The sequence below is a fragment of the Sciurus carolinensis genome, chromosome 15 (genome assembly GCF_902686445.1).
Source record: "Sciurus carolinensis chromosome 15, mSciCar1.2, whole genome shotgun sequence".
NCBI classification, from domain to species: domain Eukaryota; kingdom Metazoa; phylum Chordata; class Mammalia; order Rodentia; family Sciuridae; genus Sciurus; species Sciurus carolinensis.
The window spans coordinates 74,348,438-74,368,495 of NC_062227.1; the positions used below are offsets into that span (position 1 = coordinate 74,348,438).

General features: G+C 38.1%; 1 protein-coding gene and 1 pseudogene across 1 annotated transcript in view; one reads left to right on the forward strand and one right to left on the reverse strand.

The window, feature by feature from the left end:
• The window catches only part of Dok6 (docking protein 6), a 428,272-nt gene that overhangs the window by 118,054 nt on the left and 290,160 nt on the right, over positions 1–20,058 (forward strand). The window lies entirely within an intron of this gene.
• On the reverse strand, positions 7,929–18,851 carry LOC124965730 (transmembrane protein 147-like; annotated as a pseudogene).

Sequence of the window (20,058 nt, forward strand, 5' to 3'; positions counted from 1 at the left end):
GTAGACATTAGCTGCCTAACAATAGCAGAAATACTTTTTAGGTCCTCCCTGCTTTGTTTTATGTAATATTACACACCCAAAATTGTCATGTAAGTCTGTATGAATCTGAAGCTGAGTGTAGACTTCGAAGAGCTAACGTGTGACTGTCAGCAGGGCCTGGAGAGCAAATATTGCTTCAGAGAATTATCAATGGTTTTTAGAGACACATCAAAGAAAATTTGCACTGGATAGAGTTTAACAGTCAAGAACAACTTTATTCAGGACTACTGCAATAGGGGACAGAGACAAAATTCAACTTCTCTTAAAAGCATTACAAACAGATTTTGAACCACCAGGTGAGTGGAAAAGTCCTTTAGGGCATTGGAGGGGAGGTTTCTAAATGAGGGCAGGCCACTTTTGTTTGCCAATTCACGTTTGAGAATTAGACTCCCAAGTTCCCATGGAATTCCAGAGACTGGGAGCCAGACCCTGTGTCCCTCCATGGCTACATTTCAAATGGATGGCCCTCGGGTCATTGAGGAAGGCATTCTTGTGTTGAAAATTGTCAAGAGTCTTGAAGAAGGTCTACATCTCCAAAGATACAAAGAATTTGTGATGGAACGTTGCCTAAAGTAGATTCTCTAAGAGTAGTGAGTTCGGGAGGCTGAAGTAAGAGAGAAGCTGGTCTGATGTTTACTCAAGTTGAGGGGGATGTTAATGCCAAGGCCATTTTTGTCTTAAGTTATCCTAGTCCAAAACACGTTCTTAGGAATATCCCATGTGCATCAGAACTACCTGGTGGGCTTGTTAAAAACATGCAGCTAGACCCAACGCCTAGAGTCTCTTTCCTCATTTTCTACTATGTTCCTAGATAATGCTGAAACTGCTCATTTGGGGACCACGCCTATAGAATCAATTCCCTAGGTGACCATGTGTCAGCAGACTGGTTCATTATCTTATCATCTTTTTCAGCAATCTCTGTGTAGACTAGTAGACTCACTAGTTGTTCAAAGTTAATGAGAAAATTAATTATTTAGGTACATGTGGAATATTTTTCAATGGAAGATCAAGACAAGGAAAGACAAGGAGTAAAAACACTGTAACTTTTTTGATAGGTTATTATCCGTAACTCTAAATTGAGGAAAATAATTTATGCATGTGTGTTCTATCTTGATAAAATTTTCATCTTATTTTTGAATGAGTGGAAGATTGGTGCTGAACCATACAATGATATTTCTTAAAAATGAAATAGTTATCCTATGTAATTTTAGATTAAGAAAGCATAATCGCTTGGTGTTTACAAAGCAAAGGTCCAACACAAAGTGACATTTTACAAATCATTGAAAAGATTATTAGTAAATTTTCCTACTTGAGAATGTTTTAAACGAAGGATGTTAACAGTCATGAAGAGCCAAATTCCGCTCATGCAGCCCTGTGCCTACAGAAACTCTTAGTTCATGTTCTGCCCGCTTCCTCCTGCTAGCATTCCTATTCCTTTTCTTCTCCTAAAATCCCTCCATCATCTCAGAACTTAAGGTCATGAGAATGGGGTCTCCCTGTGGGATCAGTTGTCCTCATAAGAAGAGAAAGAGACACCAGAGCTTCTTCCCTCCACCACGTGGAGATACCGAGAGAAGACCTCTGAATCTGGGCACTCTGACCTTGGCTGGCCTTCCAGCCTTCAGATCTGCGGGGACCAGTGTCCTTGTTCACGCCACTGTCTGCTGTTCATTCATGACAGCCTGGCTAAGCTGAGCGCCCTTTTCTATCTGAGTCTGGAGCTCTGGAGCCCTCTTCAGTTTTACAATCATTATCTTGGGGAAAAAGCACATCTATCTCGAAGCATTGGCAGAGCACGCAATATCATTTTCAGTCTACACAGCAAGACATTGTGCTCTTATGATCCTACATGGGACAATATCTGTTGATCAAAGAAGAGACATTTTCTCATTTCACAAAAAAAGTGAAAATAAAAATGATTCCTTCCAATTGTCTGGTCACAATGTACTTACCCAATCAATCCCCAGTCTCTCCCTCCCTCTCTCTCTCTCTCTCTCTCTCACACACACACACACATAAAATGTCTATTTGAATATGTTAGGTAATGGTTTTCTAAATAACTTAGATGATATTTTTCTTTCAATTCATGTTCACTGACAATGGCATTAAGATTTTCTGGGAATAAAATGGCTTTAAAAATTAAATTTCAGAGGTGGTTTAATTTTGTAAAAGCAAGCATTGTTTTCTCAGAGAACAGGTTTGTGGGAGACCATCAATTTCAATGTCTGTTCTTCTGGGAACAAATGAACAGAGACAGTCATTTTGAAAGGTAACAATTTGTGATAATCTAAAGGAAATAAGAAGAAATAACAGTGAAGTATATTCTTTGGGAAAGTCTATCATATGTTTTCTTATAGTGACACAACATTTTATTCTCCTTCAGAAAAAAAAAAACACGGATACTGAAACAGAGCACTCAGTTCTCTGCACAGTACAAAAACGGCTTCAAATGTATTTAAAATGGTAAACTGTATAGATTAAGTAAGATCAATGTGCATATAATATTGCTTGTTAATACCATAACTCCAATGTTAGCTCAAAATTAGTTCTGACATTTTTTTTCTTTTTCAAACATTTAAATTATATCCTCATTATCCACCAAAAAATTATTTTTAGTGTGGCTTGTCATGTCTTCTACAATGCAGAATAAGTCGTGTCTAACGTTATGCCAACAGGTTTTTCTATGCAGTCAAATCGAATAAAATTAAGGCACTAGGCATTATCTCACTGAAAAGTTATAAAATTGAATGATTCATATTATGCAAATATAATTATTAACCTGACAAGATGTAAGATGGAAACTTATAGTAATTTTTTACTGAACTAATATCAGAAACTCCTATTACAATATTTTATATATGGACAAATTATTCTTTTGTTTCAGTATCCATTAGAAAAATGATGTGCCTAAATTTAAGTTATAAGGAAATTGCATTTTATGTTTAGATCCTTAGTAAGCAGACATCTTTATTTTCTTTTTGTTTCTCTCTCTGTTTGAAAACCTGGGAAATTCTCCTTTGTTAGCATGAGTTGTTATTAAGAGATTCTTCAGAAGTTTGAAATATTCCATCATGCCAGCTGCAAGTACAGATAGGTTTTCTTCTTTCTTTACAATCTTACTTCAACTTACTCCTTTGTCTCGTTCCCATCTTGAATGTGCGGGAGAGGATGGCCTTAGGCAGAAGGTGTTCCATCTGTCCCCATCAAATGCAATGTTTTCTGTACATTTTTCCTCAATATCTCATCAGATTGAAAAAAAATTACCTGTTCATATTTCTTTTTCAAACTTTATCCTGAATAGGTATGAAATCTTGACAATTGATTTTTCTGCATATATTTAAGTGTGATGGCTTTTCTTCTTATCATATCATTGTGAATTATATACATAGATTTTTAAATACTTTTTTCTATTTTCATATGATTATTCTAAAATTATATTTTCTTGATATATTTGATTCAGTCGTTGATTTTTGCTGATATTATAAAACAACTTAAGACTTCCTTGTCCACTACTCCATGGATTGTTTTGTATGTTATTGTCTTTTCTTCCTTAAACATGAAATAGAATTCATCAGTGAAGCCTTTGGGCTGTGAATTTGGTTTGAGGGAAGATTATGAACAGAAACCAAATTCCTTTAATAGACCTAGGACTATTTAGATTTTTTTATTTCTTATTTTTGATAACCGGTGAGTTTTCCAATAATTTATCCATTGTGTCTAAGATAATGTGTTTATTAGCATAAATATTTTTAATGATTGTCTTATTAACCTTTCAATTTTCAAAAAATCCACAGAATATTCCCAATGTTCTTGTTTTCTTAGTAGGTTCCCCCTCTCTCTCTCCCTCACTGGTATTACTGATCTTTTCAATAAGCATTTTAAGTTATTGATTTTTATCATTTGGTTCCTAATTTTAAAACCTTGTTCTTACCTTTATTTTCTTCCTTTCACTTTCTTTGAGCTTGATTTACTTTCCTTTGATTTTTCTTTCTGTATGTGTGTGTGTTTGTGTGCTCAGATGAGTAATTTTAACTCCGTAGAAAGTCATGAAATTAGTAATGACTCTGGCTTTGTCTGCATCTCCCCAGAAAATGGAAATGTTGTTTTAATTATCTTTTCGTACACTTTTCTGATTCCTCCACGACTCAATTCTGGTCCATGCCTATTTAGGACTATGTTGCAAGTCCTTGGAGTTCCAACACATACCTTGTCTTTCTAGTTCGATCTCACTGTGATTGAAGAACACTCTGGACCAGTGTAGCTCTTGGTCTTGTTTCATGTTCCTTCCTCACAGCCCGTTTGCCATCCTTCAGGCCTTCTGCATCACATGCATCTTAAAATCTTCCATCCTCTCTGTCCATGGCTCAGTTCAGAACTGAGCTGTCCCACATTTTTAGGATTTATTATGGCAGGACCCTGCTTTATGGTTAACAAAATATACTTTATTTTTATTGCTACATTTAAACTACTCCACACTTAGAGGCTTAAAACAGCAAAATTCATGATCTCAGTCTTGGTGGGTCCTGAGCCTAGCACAGCTACCTGATCCTCCACTCTGGGTCTACTAAGACAGCACTCTGCATGCAGAGGGGCTGTATCCTTATATCTGTCTTGGGGTCTCCTGCCACTCGTTGTTGGCAGTTTAGTTTCTTGCAGATGTAAAATATATGGCCCTGGCTCCTGAAGATTGCCCATTCTTTCTTTCCGTGTGGTTATTGAGATACAAGGCCAACAGCTTCTTCGTGCGTAACGAGAGACTTTCTGTACTGCTTCAAATTTTTCTTTGGTCCCTGACCTCTAGACCTACTTTTAAAGACTCATTGAACTGGTCGTGCCCACCTAGGGTAATGTCTCTTTAGAAACCTGGAGCCGACTGGTTGAGGACCTTTGTTGTATCTGAAAACTTCCCTTTGCCATGCAACTGAATGCCGGGAAGGATGTCCCACCACATTCCCCAGTTGCACCCACTGCCATGGGTGGAAAGCACAAAGGGAGACCATGAGTCTTGGGGGCATTTTAAAATTCTGCTTAACACAGAGAATTGTACTTTCATACTCGTGTACCTGCACCCATAAAAATTCATTTGAATTGGATTTTTCCTTTTATTAAAAAGTGTTTATTTTTGACGATTTTTAGAATCTCAGAAAAGTTAAAGACATAGTGCAGTGAATAAGTGTGAACTCTTCGCCTGAATCCATCAAATATTAACACTCGCCAACCTGCGCTCAGCAACTCTCCTACCAAACCATGTGAGGGTGGCTACGTACTTCAGGACACATGACCCTGAGCACTTAGGCATCTTCTATTGAAAACCAGGGCCATTCTCCAGCAGACCACCATGGTCAATGCAATGGTGGGGTGCAACCATGTGATGTGAAGTACAGGAGTAATAAAGTATTCTAACGTAAGTCTACGCTCAAAGCCACGTCCTTACAAAACACACCTTTGTAGTTGGTATGCCTTTTCTCCTCAGCTGAGGACCCTTCCTGTTGAACACTGCATTTGGCTGCTATTGCTCCTTAACACACCTCAGTGCAGAACAGCACCCACCTCCCTTTGTCTTGATTTTCTTGGTGATAAATTCTTCAGAAAGTCTAAACCAGTTGCCTTGCGAGCATCCACAGTACGAGTCCATGAACACGTCCCCAACAACATTCACTAGGTGGCACTGGTACTGTTGGTGACATCTTCCTTGGTTAAGTCAGATGTCACATTGGATTTTAAATCTTACATCTTTTGTGGGAAGAGCAGCTTTTCCAATTCATTTTCTTGATGAGAATTAGTGATAGACAAATAGAAGAAATACAGATGAATGTGTGGGCCTACAAGGTAACTGTGGACTTTTCTGGACTGCTCCTCTTGTGGCACTGGACTGAGTGCTATATACTTAGTAGGCTTATTATCATAACGGCTCCTAAAAATTATTTTAAAAATCAGCTTGTTATTTTGCAGAACTGAGGCTGAGCAAGAGCGTGTGCCCTACCTACAGTCCCACCACTACCTGGCAGCCTCCATCTGGGACTCTGTTAAACCTGTCTCAGAGGCAGGGGCTCTATTTTCTAAAATAAGATTTCTCTGTAAGAAAAAGAAAATGTGATGCTGAATCTGTATAGGAATTCAGAAGTAAGAGATGGTAATTATATGAAGGGGCAAAGCCAATCTTTTAGAAGCTGACACCTTTAAGTACTGATAACCTTCAGTGAGGGTGATGTGTAATGAGCAGCCACAAAGCCCCAAAGCACCACAGTTACATGGCACTCACTGGCCCTAGGTTCTGACCCTACTGGGGGAGGGAATTAGAAGGAGAATGACAGCTGTTCCTTCTGCTCTTTTATCAATATTAAATCACTAGATTTCAGAGGATGTTAATGATGGCCAACAATTATTTTTAATTGAAAAAAATCATAATAAAATTAACTTATTCAAAATATTTTAAAACTTGTAATCTAAAGAGCTACAGATAATTTCCTCTATTCATTCTACTCTGAGTATTGAGAAATGTCATTGTGTAAAAGACTAATAACACATGTTATGAATTAGTATATTGATGTTTTATGAATAAAATAATCAAAACAGCTCCTGAATGGATGTGATATTTTATCATACTTTACTGTGTTGAGAAATTGAGTTTATTATGAAATGTATTTTCTTCTAAGTGAAGGCTTCCTGTTCTCAGTTCTAACAGTAGACTTGGCATCAAAAATGATCATCTTTTCAGCTATGCATGAACAATGGTCTAATTGTATCTATTTGTTCCAAGTGCTATTATGATTTTAATACAATTTTTAGTCTTGGGGTTGAATTTTATATGTATTTTATATGTGCCTTCTGTGTATAAATGTTCATATTTTAGATATATATTTTCAGTCTAAGAAATCATTTTCAAGTCCAAAGTAATAAATTCATTATTCTATATTTCTCTCTAGAGTTTTAAAAAATTTGCTTTTTATAATTATAATTAAATATTTATACATGGGGACTGATTATGTGTATCATGAGAACTTTGAATAAAACTTGTTCTTTATATTTTATCCATCCCTTTAACCCTGCGTCAAAGCAACACAGTCTAATTACTATTCCTTCATTATAAATCTTTGTACCAGAAAGGGAAAGCCCTTTATCTCCTTCTCTGTCATGGCTCATGATTTACAGTTGTGAAGCTGCAGAAAGCATCCTGAAAGGGTTTGGTTGAAGCTGTGAGGTAACCAGTGTGGACCCTTTTATTGCTCAGACACCTCTCCATTTCCACTGGACTTTAATGTCTTTCCAAAAAGTTATTTTCTCCCTAATAGTCTTAATTGACTTTCTTATATTTATATCTACATTTTATATTTTGGCAGTCATTGCAAAATTTGTATTTTCTTCCTGCACTTTCAACATCTTTATTGCTGCTGAACAAGAAAATGAATGATTTCTGTATACAGGTCTTATGATCAGCAGCTTGATAAAATTATCATTTCAATAATTTAATGATTTGTTATGGATTAACCTGGACTTTTTTGGGGGGAGTACTGGGAATTTAACCCAGAGGCACTTAACAAAAGAGTTACATCCCCAGCCCTTTCTTTCTTTCCTTCTTTCTTTCTTTCTTTTTTCTCTGTTTGGCCAGTGTCTCCCTAATTTGCTGAAAACCTCACTAAGTGCTGAGGCTGGCTTTGGACTTGTGACCCTTCAGCCAGCCTAGTCCCTGGGATTCCCGCTGTGGGCTACCACACCCAGCCCTCACTCCATTTTTTATGTAGACAATAGATTTCTGTAAATAATGGCGGTTTGGGGTTCTCTTAATTTTTTCCAATTTTTTTTTTTTTTAAACTTTCCAAATACTGTTTACTTCACTAAAACCTGGAGAAAGGCAGGGAAAAGTTATGCCAATGTCTTGGCCACCAATCCTAGGAGTGCACATTGACAATGGCGACACACAGGGCCAAGGTGCTGAGGGCCAGCAGCCCTGTTACCGCTGCTCGGGCCAGCAGTGCTGTCCAGCTGCCCAGGGAGCAGAGGTGGACGAAGGTCTCCATGACAAAGGCCTTGTGGACACTAAGGAACACAGCAGGACAGCTGGCCAGAAGGTATGGTACAGGTGATAGCATGTTTATCATCCAGACCTGGGCGAGGCACCCATGGAATGAACAGACTGATGCAGGAGTCAACGCTCATCTGGATGCATTTCCAGTCAAACTCATGGCCGCGGGCTCCAACCCGGAGTGGGGTGCGAGGGATATAATGAGCTCGGCTGTGGCCCAGCCCAAGGCAGCAACCATGATCCTGTTCCTTGTCTGCATTCCGGGACATGACAAGGTTTAGGCCTATCAGGTCTGCCACATCCACGTTGGCCTTCATGAACTCCCCGATGAAGTCAGAGGTGCCACCTTCCCAGGTGGGGAAGAAAGTGACTGAAATTATTTTTTACAAGCTGGTCAACATAGACCAAGTTGGGATCCATTCATTATCATTCCCCAGTTCTATGAATATTTATTTAACTGATTGAATGGCATTTAAGACTCCATATACTCAGATAATCATTGAGTATTTATGATGAGCATGACATATTGATAGGAACTGAATTATTCCTCTGTGTCTAAGACACTGTGTGAATTTTTACAAATATTCAGACTACTGTTCTTATTTTCTGCTTTTGAATGAGGAATAATTTATGACCTCTATCTGGCAAACATACTTCAAAGGTATTTTCAATAGCTACCTGGCCAAGATCCTGATAAACTCTCCTTTGCAGAGGTATTCTTTCTGCTTTTATGTGATTTTCATAATATTATGCCTTAGAAGTGTATTGACATTATAGTCCAGCATGTCCAAGATATATCAAAGATTTGGATTCCAGTGAAAATAAGCTCCTTAGAAAGCTTACAGTATTGCTACTTTTTTCTAATGGAATGATTGAGGGATTTTTAAAAAGGATTTGTATCTAAGCAGAGATTTCAAATGAAACTGTCATGTACGATTTGGTGCTTTATGATGGTGACACATGAAAAATGCTGTAAAATTTCAGGGCTATCATTATTTTATTGAAATCTAAGGTAAATAGGATCTTTCCCCACATATCTTCTCAGTTGGAACAGATGCATTTTGAGAATGGAAATATTATATTGATGTATGAGAATCTACATGGAAGATAAATATGAAAAGGGTGTGGAGACAGAAGTCTCGTAGCAAGTTCCATAGTGTTTAGGGGACGACAGGGATGAGCCGGGGTCCAGTTTTTAAGGCCACATCTTCTAGGCAGGCGGCGGTCGCCTTTCATGCTCCACAGTAGAACGTGCCAGTGCTTGGGCGCTTGGCCGCGCACCTCCTTGGCTGCCTCCTTACACTCGCTCCACCACCCGAGGCTCCACCCTGCCCAGCCACTCCAGTTCCGTCTGTCCGTCTGCCTTCGCACCCAGTCTTGCCAGTTCCTTCCAGCGCCAAGCGCCCCTCCTGCCACCTTCCTTAACCCCTTTCTCTCCTCGGATTCCTCCCCGCACACGAACTGCTGCCCTGGTTCTCCTGGGCTATTTGACAGCGTCCCTAAGTCTTGGTGGCTTCATCTCCAAACTGAAGATAATGGGAGTGGCCGCCACACGGTGCTGGTGAGAGGGTGGAGTGAGTGGGCGCTGGACATGCGGGTAAGAAGGTGAATGAACACGCGCTGCTCCTGAGGCAGTGCAGGGACTGTCCCTCGCCACCCGCGGCGAGTCACCCTGCCAGAGCAGCCATCCGCCCGCAGACGCAACCCTCATTCTCTGGTGGCTCTCTTCTGAATTTTTTTTAAAGTTCAAATACCTCTGGGAAGCATTTGAACAGTCACTTCTCCTAGTTTAATATCCCTTATCAGACAGGCGATTCAGTGGCACAGACTCTGAAGAGGAGAACTGTCTCCGACTCTCACCTTTGCAGACCCTACTCAATCCTGTAGTGAAACACTTTCAGAGTTTAGAGTCTCTCTCTCTCTCTCTCTCTCTCTCTCTCTCTCCTCTCCTCTCTCTCTCATCCTGGTGGTTGAATCCAGGGTTGTTTATCACTTAGCCACATCTACGCCCCCCTTTTTTTTTTTTTTTTTTTCCTTTTTTTTTTTTATTTTTTTTTACATTTACATAGGGTAATGATGTTTATTTTATTTTTCCCCTCCCCCCCACCCCTCTTTTCCCTCTACACAGTCCTTCTTTCCTTCATTCTTACCGCTCTCCTTAGCCTAACTCTAAACCTAACCCTAAACCTAATGCTAGCCCCTCCCACCCCCCATTATATGTCCTCATCCGCTTAACAGCGAGATCATTCGTCCTTTAGATTTTTGAGATTGGCTTATCTCACTTAGCATGATATTCTCCAATTTCGACCATTTGCCTACAAATGCCATAATTTTATCATTCTTCATTGCGGAGTAATATTCCATTGTATAAATATGCCACAGTTTCTTTATCCATTCATCAACTGAAGGGCATCTAGGTTGGTTCCACAATCTGGCTATGGTGAATTGAGCAGCAATGAACATTGATGTGGCTGTATCTCTGTAGTATGCTGATTTTAAGTCCTTTGGGTATAGGCCAAGGAGTGGGATAGCTGGGTCAAATGGTGTTTCCATTCCAAGCTTTCTGAGGAATCTCCACACTGCTTTCCAGAGTGGCTGCACTAATTTGCAACCCCACCAGCAATGTATGAGTGTTCCTTTTTCACCACATCCTCACCAACACCTATTGTTGCTTGTATTCTTGATAATCGCCATTCTAATTGGGGTGAGATGAAATCTTAGGGTAGTTTTGATTTGCATTTCCCTTATTACTAGGGATGTTGAACATTTTTTTATATATCTGGTGATTACTTGTACATCTTCTTCTGTGAAGTGTCTGTTCATTTCCTTAGCCCATTTGTTTATTGGATTATTTGTATTCTTCGTGTAGAGTTTTTTGAGTTCTTTATAGATTCTGGAAATTAGCGCTCTATCTGAGGTATGGTTGGCAAAGATATTCTCCCACTCTGTAGGCTCTCTCTTCGCATTTCTGATAGTTTCCTTTGCTGAGAGAAAGCTTTTTAGTTTGAATCTATCCCAGTTGTTGATTCTTGCTTTTATTTCTTGTGCTATGGGAGTCCTGTTAAGGAAGTCTGATCCTAAGCCAACAAGTTGAAGATTTGGAATGAGAACTACAGAACACTAAAGAAAGAAATTCAAGAAAACCTTAGAAGATGGAAAGATCTCCCATGTTCCTGGATAGGCAGAATTAATATCGTCAAAATGGCTATACTACCTAAAGTGCTATACAGATTCAATGCAATTCCAATTAAAATCCCAATGATGTACCTTGCAGAAATAGAGCAAGCAATTATGAAATTCATCTGGAAGAATAAAAAACCTAGAATAACTAAAGCAATCCTCAGTAGCAAGAGCGAAGCAGGGGGTATTGCAATACCAGATCTTCAACTCTACTACAAAGCAATAGTAACAAAAATGGCATGGTATTGGTACCAAAATAGACAGGTAGATCAATGGTACAGAATAGAGGACATGGACACAAACCCAAATAAATACAATTTTCTCATACTAGACAAAGGTTCCAACAATATGCAATGGAGAAAAGATAGCCTCTTCAACAAATGGTGCTGGGAAAACTGGAAAACTATATGCAATAGAATGAAATTAAACCCCTATCTCTCACCCTACACAAAACTCAACTCAAAATGGATCAAGGACCTCGGAATCAGACCAGAGACCCTGCATCTACGCCCCTTTTTATGGTATATTTTATGTTAAGACAACATCTTGATAAGTTGCCTCACCCAGACTGACCTTGAACTTACATTTCTTACCTTCCTCCTGCCTCCGCCTCCCTGCTGGCTGGAACTATCAGTCTTCACCATGGTGACTCTATTTCCTATGCTCTTCTACTCTGATCACACCTGCTGTTGCTGCAGTGCTTGATTACTGGGGCCTCTCGGCATAAGTTCAAATGTGCCCTAGGTTTCTTCACTAACCGCTAGTTCTATCTACTAGTCATTCCTTCTTTGGTTGTAAGTTAAATAATGCATCTAGTAATTTAAGGTTTACTGCATATAAAATACTAACTAATATCAAAGAATTTATACCCTCATGAGAGCAATTTAAGGTTTATCTCATTAAAATATTAACTACTACAGTTGAATTTACCTTCTCTCCCAATCAAGGTGAACCTTTCATTAAAATCATGGTTTATGTCCTTGGAAATGTTTTCTTATGTTCCTTTTGTAGATCTTAACATTTCATTTAGCTGTATTTCTAAATTTAATAATTACATGTCCATCAAAAATGGCCTTTCCATCCTACCTTGTGGATGATGTATAGATATGAGATCATGAACTTCTGACGATTAACTTTATAAACCCTACCTCAGTGAAATTAATCCTCATGTACTCTATCATAGATTTCAGTTGGTTCTCTTGCTTATCAATATATAATTATTGAACCTGAAAATTGTTTTATCTCCTATTTTTTAGTATTTTTAAAATTTCTTTCTCTTTTATAATTGCATCATTTAATATTTCTAACATGTTAATCACAGTGTGGCAATAGGGAATTTTTATGGTGATACTAGTTGGCACAAATTATTCATTGTGTTTTTATTAAGTATAATGCTGATTCTTGGTCTTAGTTGAATGGGAGAGGTAGGGAATAGTGTGCATGTTATCTTGTTATATACACACACACACACACACACACATACACACACACACACTTTACTCACCTAGTGGTATATTTACTTGTTCTTCTGATTCCCCAAACTGTTGCCAATTGAAGTTAATTTGAGTTTTTTCCCTCCAATATTGTAAGTATGATGTTTTGCCACATTTTCAACATGTATTTACTGTGTAATTTGAATTATAAATTAAGCCTCCTAAATTGCAACATACTGTAATTTGTTCTCATGCTCTGGAGTAATTCCTAGGTAGACATATCTCCTTGTTTATGATGGAGGAATTGATGTCTGACATAGCGACCGGTATCCAGGAGCCTGCAGTGGTGGAATCTGTGCATTTTCTATGTATATTATCCACAAAGATTGAATACATTGTTACATTTTTTTTAAAACAGCAGCAATTTTCAGTCATTTGTGAGAGACTTTTGTTGGAAGTAAGTATTAAAGTGTGACTGAAATATATAATTGCTTTTATTTGGGTTTGGAATAATTGTTGCTGGTTCTTTAGAAATCTAAAGCATAATCAAGTCACACTTCCTACCCGTATATACTAAGCCCTTATGGGACTCTGTCCTTCAACAAGCTCTTTGACATGCAAAGTTGCATCTGCAATAGCCACCCACCCTAACAGGAGAAATGAAACTTCTATATATTCATTTATATAACAAATAAGACAACAATAGCTGTCATGTTTGTAGCAAATGGAGCACAGGAAAATGGATACTGCAAGCATGACAATGAGCAAGAGAGCTTCATCTGCCTGAGGATTTCTTCCCGAAAACTATTAGACTGATAGGAAAAAGCAATCAGGTCGACCAGATGTCAAGACACCACTAAAACACAAAGAAAGGATGCTGACAAGTAATTGTGAGTCCCTGGGAGGTTTAATTTGAATAAAAAGAGATAACCCGTAGGCAGAAGGAAAGAGGATGGGGAGGGAAGCCTTCTATGTTGGAATTACACAGTCAGATAAGCATGTCAGACGTGAGAAGCCTTCAAACAGGCAACCAGCTTGCAAACATTGCTAATTGTTGGTGGCATACAGAGTAGTTTAGAATGGAAGGGAAAGCAAAGATATCAAGTCAATTCAGCAAACAATAACAATAATTCAGTATTGTGCCAAACTCGGAGTTGCTTAACTTTTCTACCTAAGTGTGCCGTTCTATCAGTAGGGGTAATTACATAACCCTCTCAGATTTAGTGATTTTTAAACTTCAATAATATTTGTAAATCCCTTAGAACAGTGGAAAACTTAAGAATTAAAATGCCGGTTATTATTATTGAACATCAGTTTGCTGCTTCTGTGGAAACAATGCCCAAAATGTTGACCCAGGAGAAAAGTCAGGTTTGATCATACCATTACAATAATACTAAAACAAATGGGGAGCCCCCAAATCCAGTTATATAGCTCCACACAGAAAGCCAAGACTGTTTTAACATAGCAACCAAAATTAAATTTGGGGAAATGATAGTAATAAAAATGTAAAGCAGGAAAGAAACACTGTAATTTTGCAAAGTTTTTTTTTTTTTTTTCTTTTTTCTCAGAAAGAGTGAAAGTGCTTGTGTAGATGCTTCCTTTCATGAGATCTTTACACCTCTGAGTCATCCTCTGAGCTGTTTCTTTCCTGGGCTTTGGAGCCCTGAAGTTTCCTGTCTCCTGATAGGAAGGAAGCTGCAGGTCTGCCACTGAGTGTGGCTGAGCTGCAAGGTGGCCCTGCTCTCAAACACTATTTACTTACATCTGGACACTTTTATGAACCCTGGATTTTTTTAAAGATGCCTTAGGACTGCAGAAGATTTGTGCCCTTAAAAGGAAAGGATAGAATGCTTGCCTGAAGGAACATTTTTAAAACCCCCGTTTGGGGACAAAAATGTATTAATAAATAAGCATGGGGATTAAAGAGTTCCCCGTTGGCTTGATCCTGAGCAAACCCAGCCATGGCCTTGGTTCTCCGAGTCTTAAAGGGAGGACTGTACATTACAGACATTTCTCTTTCCTTTCCTCTGTTTTGGTCTCTCCTGTCTCTTGGATTAGTATTGGGAGGACATTTTTCACACAAAGGTGACTTCAGGAACAAATAAGAAAAGAACTGGACAAACATACCACCTCTCATTTTCACTTGATTCCTCTATTTTTAGTTTTTTTCTCCCAGCTCAGTTTGTAATTTACCCCAAGTTTGGTGTGATTTTTCCCAACTTTAAAAATCAATGGGTTCGTGTCTTACTTGTTTAAGATTTGAATGGCTTTGATGGGTGAGGGTATGATATAGTAATTACAAACACAAACACTAAAGCTGCATTATCAGGGTTTCATTTTTATATCTCAGCTATTATCTTTTCAGCATTTATGTGCATTGATTTTCTCATGTATTTTCAAATACAATGATAATACGGTAACCTAATAATGTTTCGAGGATTAAATTAGTTAATACGTTTAAACAGTTTCCATCAATGCATGACCTAGACTAAGGGCTTGTTTCGAAAGTTACAGAAGAGTACACAGCTCTAAGGCAGCGATTCCCTGGCACACTGATTTGCAGGCGGTCACCGTGCTCTGAGAGAGCTGCCGGTGGAGAGGAGGTCCTGTGCAGGAAGCAGTGCTGGCTTCTCTGTTGGATCCAGAAAAGGAGGCAAATTTTCAAAATGTCGTAAGGAACAAGCATGGAACGGGAAACATCCCTAAACACTCTAAATTGGAAAATAAGTGGTTCCACGTAAAGAAAATAGTGTAGGCAGAGGAACTGGAGCCAGGGTGTCCTCCAGGGAAGGAGAACCTGGAAGAGTGGGGCCCCAGGACAATGGTGCCACGCGGCTTTGGGGCGAGTCGGGCCAGGCCTGGAGGGCAGTTTTGGGATTCCAAATTGGCTTAAAAGCTCTGGGCAGTGGTGAGGCATTGACAGGTTTGCTGTCTGTTTTATTTTTTATTTATTTATTTATTTTTTTATCCTTTGGTGGTTTTTTTTTTTATTTGTTTTTTGGGTTTTTTTTTTTTTTTTTTTTTTTTTTTGGTGTGGGGAGGGACAGTTCTGGTTTTTTGGTTTTGGTTTTGGTTTTGTTTTCGTTTTGCGGTGCTGGGGGTTGAACCCAGGGCCTTGTGCTTGCACGGCAAGCACTCTACCACCTGAGCTATATCTCCAGCCCTCTGTTTATTTCTTTGACTTTTTAAAAAATTATTTTCTTATTTTTACAGACTGCATTTTGATTCATGGTACACAAATGGGGTACATCCTTTCAGTTCTATGGTTGTGCACGATGTAGCTTCACACCGTTCATGTAGTCACACGTGTACACAGGGTGCTGGTGTCTGTCTCAGTCCACCATCTTTCATAGCCGGCCTCCAGGACCACAACACAGACTTAGGAGTTCATACGAAATGGTTTGTAGACTTGACTGGGGTGAAACAAATCAAAGGCCGGAGATCAGCTGGGAGGTTGCAGAACACTGTCCCTTAAGGTGAGGTTCATTAGACTTAGTAATAGAAATGGACAGAGAGAGAGCTGAGATGTGTGGGTGATTAGAAATATTTGTCAACCAAACAGCGATTTTTATAGAGTGGAAAGGAAAAGGTTTCAGAGGCTGCCTTAAATCCAAGAAACTTTATTAACCTGTCACAAAGTAGGAAAAGAGTCAAATAAGTGTACTAACAGGAGAAAAATAAGTTTAAAACCATGAGATGGTGAAGAGTTCAAATATACCAGTTACCACATGATTCTAATGTGTATGTCCATTAATAAATAGGCAGAAAGTCAGTCAGAAATGTCAAAGGCGGAAGTGTTTTTAGAGGCCTTCATCATCTTTTTCAAATTTCCCTTACTGATCTCTAAACATTGGCCAAGTACACTGTCAAGTTTTAATAAAAATCTCAATTGTATTTTTTATTGACTTGCATTGAATTTTTAATTTAGGTTGGATACAGTTGATATACTTAAAATATTATTTCTTATGTGAGATTATATTGTTCCTATCCATACACTCAGAATTTATTTCATATTCTTTATCAAATATTTATTATTTTGCTTTTCTATATTCCACACTTAGTTCATTTGTGATCATTGTGTTATATTGCTTTAATTTACAATATTTTATGCATTCCATTTCTTCAGAAGTGTTATGGTTTCAATCTTTAACATTCCCTGAAAAGTCCCTGTGCTAATGGAGGGATGCTCAAAGGTTAAATGATAAGATTATGAGCTGTAACCTCATCCGTGGATTAATGCATTTGATGGATTAATCATTGAAATGGCACCAGAAAATGTGACTGTTTCCTGGAGAGCTCCAATAAAGAGAAAAGTTATTGTGCTCCACTTCACATCAGTGTAGGGCCATTCTCAGCAAGACACTGAAGGGTGTGGTTTGAAGATCTTTCCGGGGTGCGATTAGAACATGACAGTTCTAATGGACATGACAGTAGAAAGCATTTATGCATTTTGATAAATCATACATAAAAGGAGTGTAATCTCTCAGTTTTCTGATTATACATATTGTAGGATCACATTGGTCATGCAGTCATTTATGTACATGAGGTAATAATGTCTGTTTCACTCTACTATCCTTCCTACCCCTATACCCCTTCCCCTCCCTGTACTCCCCTCTACCTAATATAAAGTAACTCTATTCTTCCCTATCCCCCACCACTTATTTTGAATTAGCATTGGCATATCAGAGAACACATTTGGCCTTTGGTTTTGGGGATTGCTTATTTCACTTAGCATGATATTCTCTAACACCATCTATTTACCAGCAAATGCCAGGATTTCATTCTTTAAAACTGAGTAATATTCCATTATATATATATATATATATATATATATACACATATAATATATATAATTTTCTTTATCCATTCATCTGTTGAAGGGCGTCTAGGTTGGTTCTGTATTTTAGCTATGAAAATTGAGCTGCTATAAATTGATGTGGCTGCATCACGGTAGTATGTTGATTTTAAGTCCTTTGGGTATAAACCGAGGAGTGGGATAGCTGGGTCAAATGCTGGTTCCATTCCAAGTTTTCTGAGGAATCTCCACATTGCTTTTCATAGTGGTTTCACCATTTTACATTCCTACCAGCAATGTATGAGTGTACCATTTCCCCCCACATCCTCGTCAACATTTGTTGTTGCTTGTATTCTTGATAATTGTCATTCTGATTGGGTGCTAGAAGTTAAATCGCGAATCAATACATGGGTTGGATTCAAACTAAAAAGCTTCTTCTCAGTAAAAGAATCAATAATGTGAAGAGAGCCTATAGATTGGGAGAAAATCTTTACCACATCCACCTCAGAGCATTAATCTCTAGGATGTATAAAGAACACCAAAAAAAAAAAAAAAAATTACCCAATCAATAAATGGGCTAAGGAACTGAACAGACACTTCACAGAAGATATACAATCAATCAACAAATACATGAAAAAATGTTCAACATCTGTAGTAATTAGAGAAATGCAAATCAAAAAACTTATTTTTAATTGATACATACTAGTTGCAAATATTTATGAGGTACAGTGTGACAATTTAACACATATATACAATTTACAGTGATCAAATCAGTGTCATGAACATTTCCAATTCCTTAGACATTCCTCATTTCTTTGTTTTTGTAAGGTGACTGCAGTTTACAACTTATGTATTTTATCAGAACACCTTTTGACGGTTACCTTTGACTCAAAGATTTCAGCTGCTCTTGCATGACTTAGTATTTCTAATAAATTCACAGAAAGGTTATTTTGAGTGTTACCTATTTTTCACGGAGGCACTGGATGTATTTGGGAGAATGGGGCAGGCTGTAAACCACATCCTGAGTTGTAGGTGTGTGCGAACACCAAACTGGCTCCGTGTGTTCTGCAGCCCGTGTCGTAGTTTGACTGAGCCCACAGGAGCCAGAGCTACAGATGTTGCAATGACAGCTGCAGATTTTTCTGTTTAGAGGTAACACGTGTCTTGGAAATTCAGGCAGTTACAGAGTCAAACCGAAATCCCCAATCAGCACATCCTGTCTCTGTAATGTGAAATATCACAACACTTCTAATGGAAGTCACCATCAAAGTCGTGAGTGGCCCTTTTGAAGTTGACACGCACTATTTTGTTCATTTAGTAGCAGGCTGCTCGTTCTTACTGCCTCAGTGACACACTGCTGCTGCTCTGTTCCCCACGCCATTCCTAGTTCTTGATCAGGTATTGAATGTTCAAAAATAAAATCGCTTACCTTGGATGTAGGTGCTGCATCCATGCTTTTTGGTGGCAATTCTCATAAAAGCAGTTTGTGTCTTGACTCATCTGTCGTTTGTTAGTAAAAAGAGACTTGCTAAGTGGTTTTACTTGAGGATGTTTGTGGGAAATGGATGACTACGTAAATGAACATTCCATGTCAGCTATCAGTTCTTCACACATGGTCTGTGTCATTTAATGAAACACAGTACACTTTTATTTGAACAAACTTATTAATTATATTTCCCTAATAAATGTACAGAAGAGTTTTATTTTTTTGTGTCTAGGAAATCAAAACTATTGTCTACCATTTCTTGGGTAAAGATGTATTAGCAGTCAAGAACAAAAGAATCACTTTATCTGATTTACGATATTTATCTTTATTACGATATGCTGGGATAGTTTGTAAATGTTGATTTTTCAAAGTTTATCAGGTGCAATCATCTCGCATTTTTTAAATATTGGCATATAAATGCTCTAAAACTTTCTAGACCAAATAACTATAATTACAGATGACTTAAGATTACTTAGTTCTTCAATGATACATATAAAGTCCTCACTTTTGATCTCCCTTACATCTCCGAAAATCTACCTTATGGACCAATCTATTTAGTATAAAGTAGGTACAGTCTGCTGAACACTTTCAGACTCTAATAATATCTGTATGAAAACCATTTTGGGATGGTAATGCTGGTGAGAATTACTACTTCTTCCCAATACTGAACACACCTGAACAAGAGAAAAGAATCCATGGGGAAAAAATGAAGCAAAATAAAGCAAAACACAAGACAAAAATAAAGATGCTTTGGTTAATTAATTTGAAAAAAAAAAAACATAAACACTTCTCCTTCTGTATACACTCAGTGTATATGGCGAGCACTTTGAGAGTCTCTAAGTAGAAACAATAATTCAGCTTTGTTTAACCCAGCATTTTCCAGAATCCTTTCTGTATGGAAACTTGGCTTCATCACTCAACATATGTATTGCTTTAGACACTGTGCTAATCTACTGCATAGAACAATTTGAGAGTGCTTCTTAGAAAAATGTCAAGAAAATAACCCAGTGTCCCTAGGGAGAAAAAAAAACATTGACTGTCATGGTTTTGAGAATGAATGACGTTTAGTTTTCCTTACTGCTCCACGTTCACGGATTCTTCC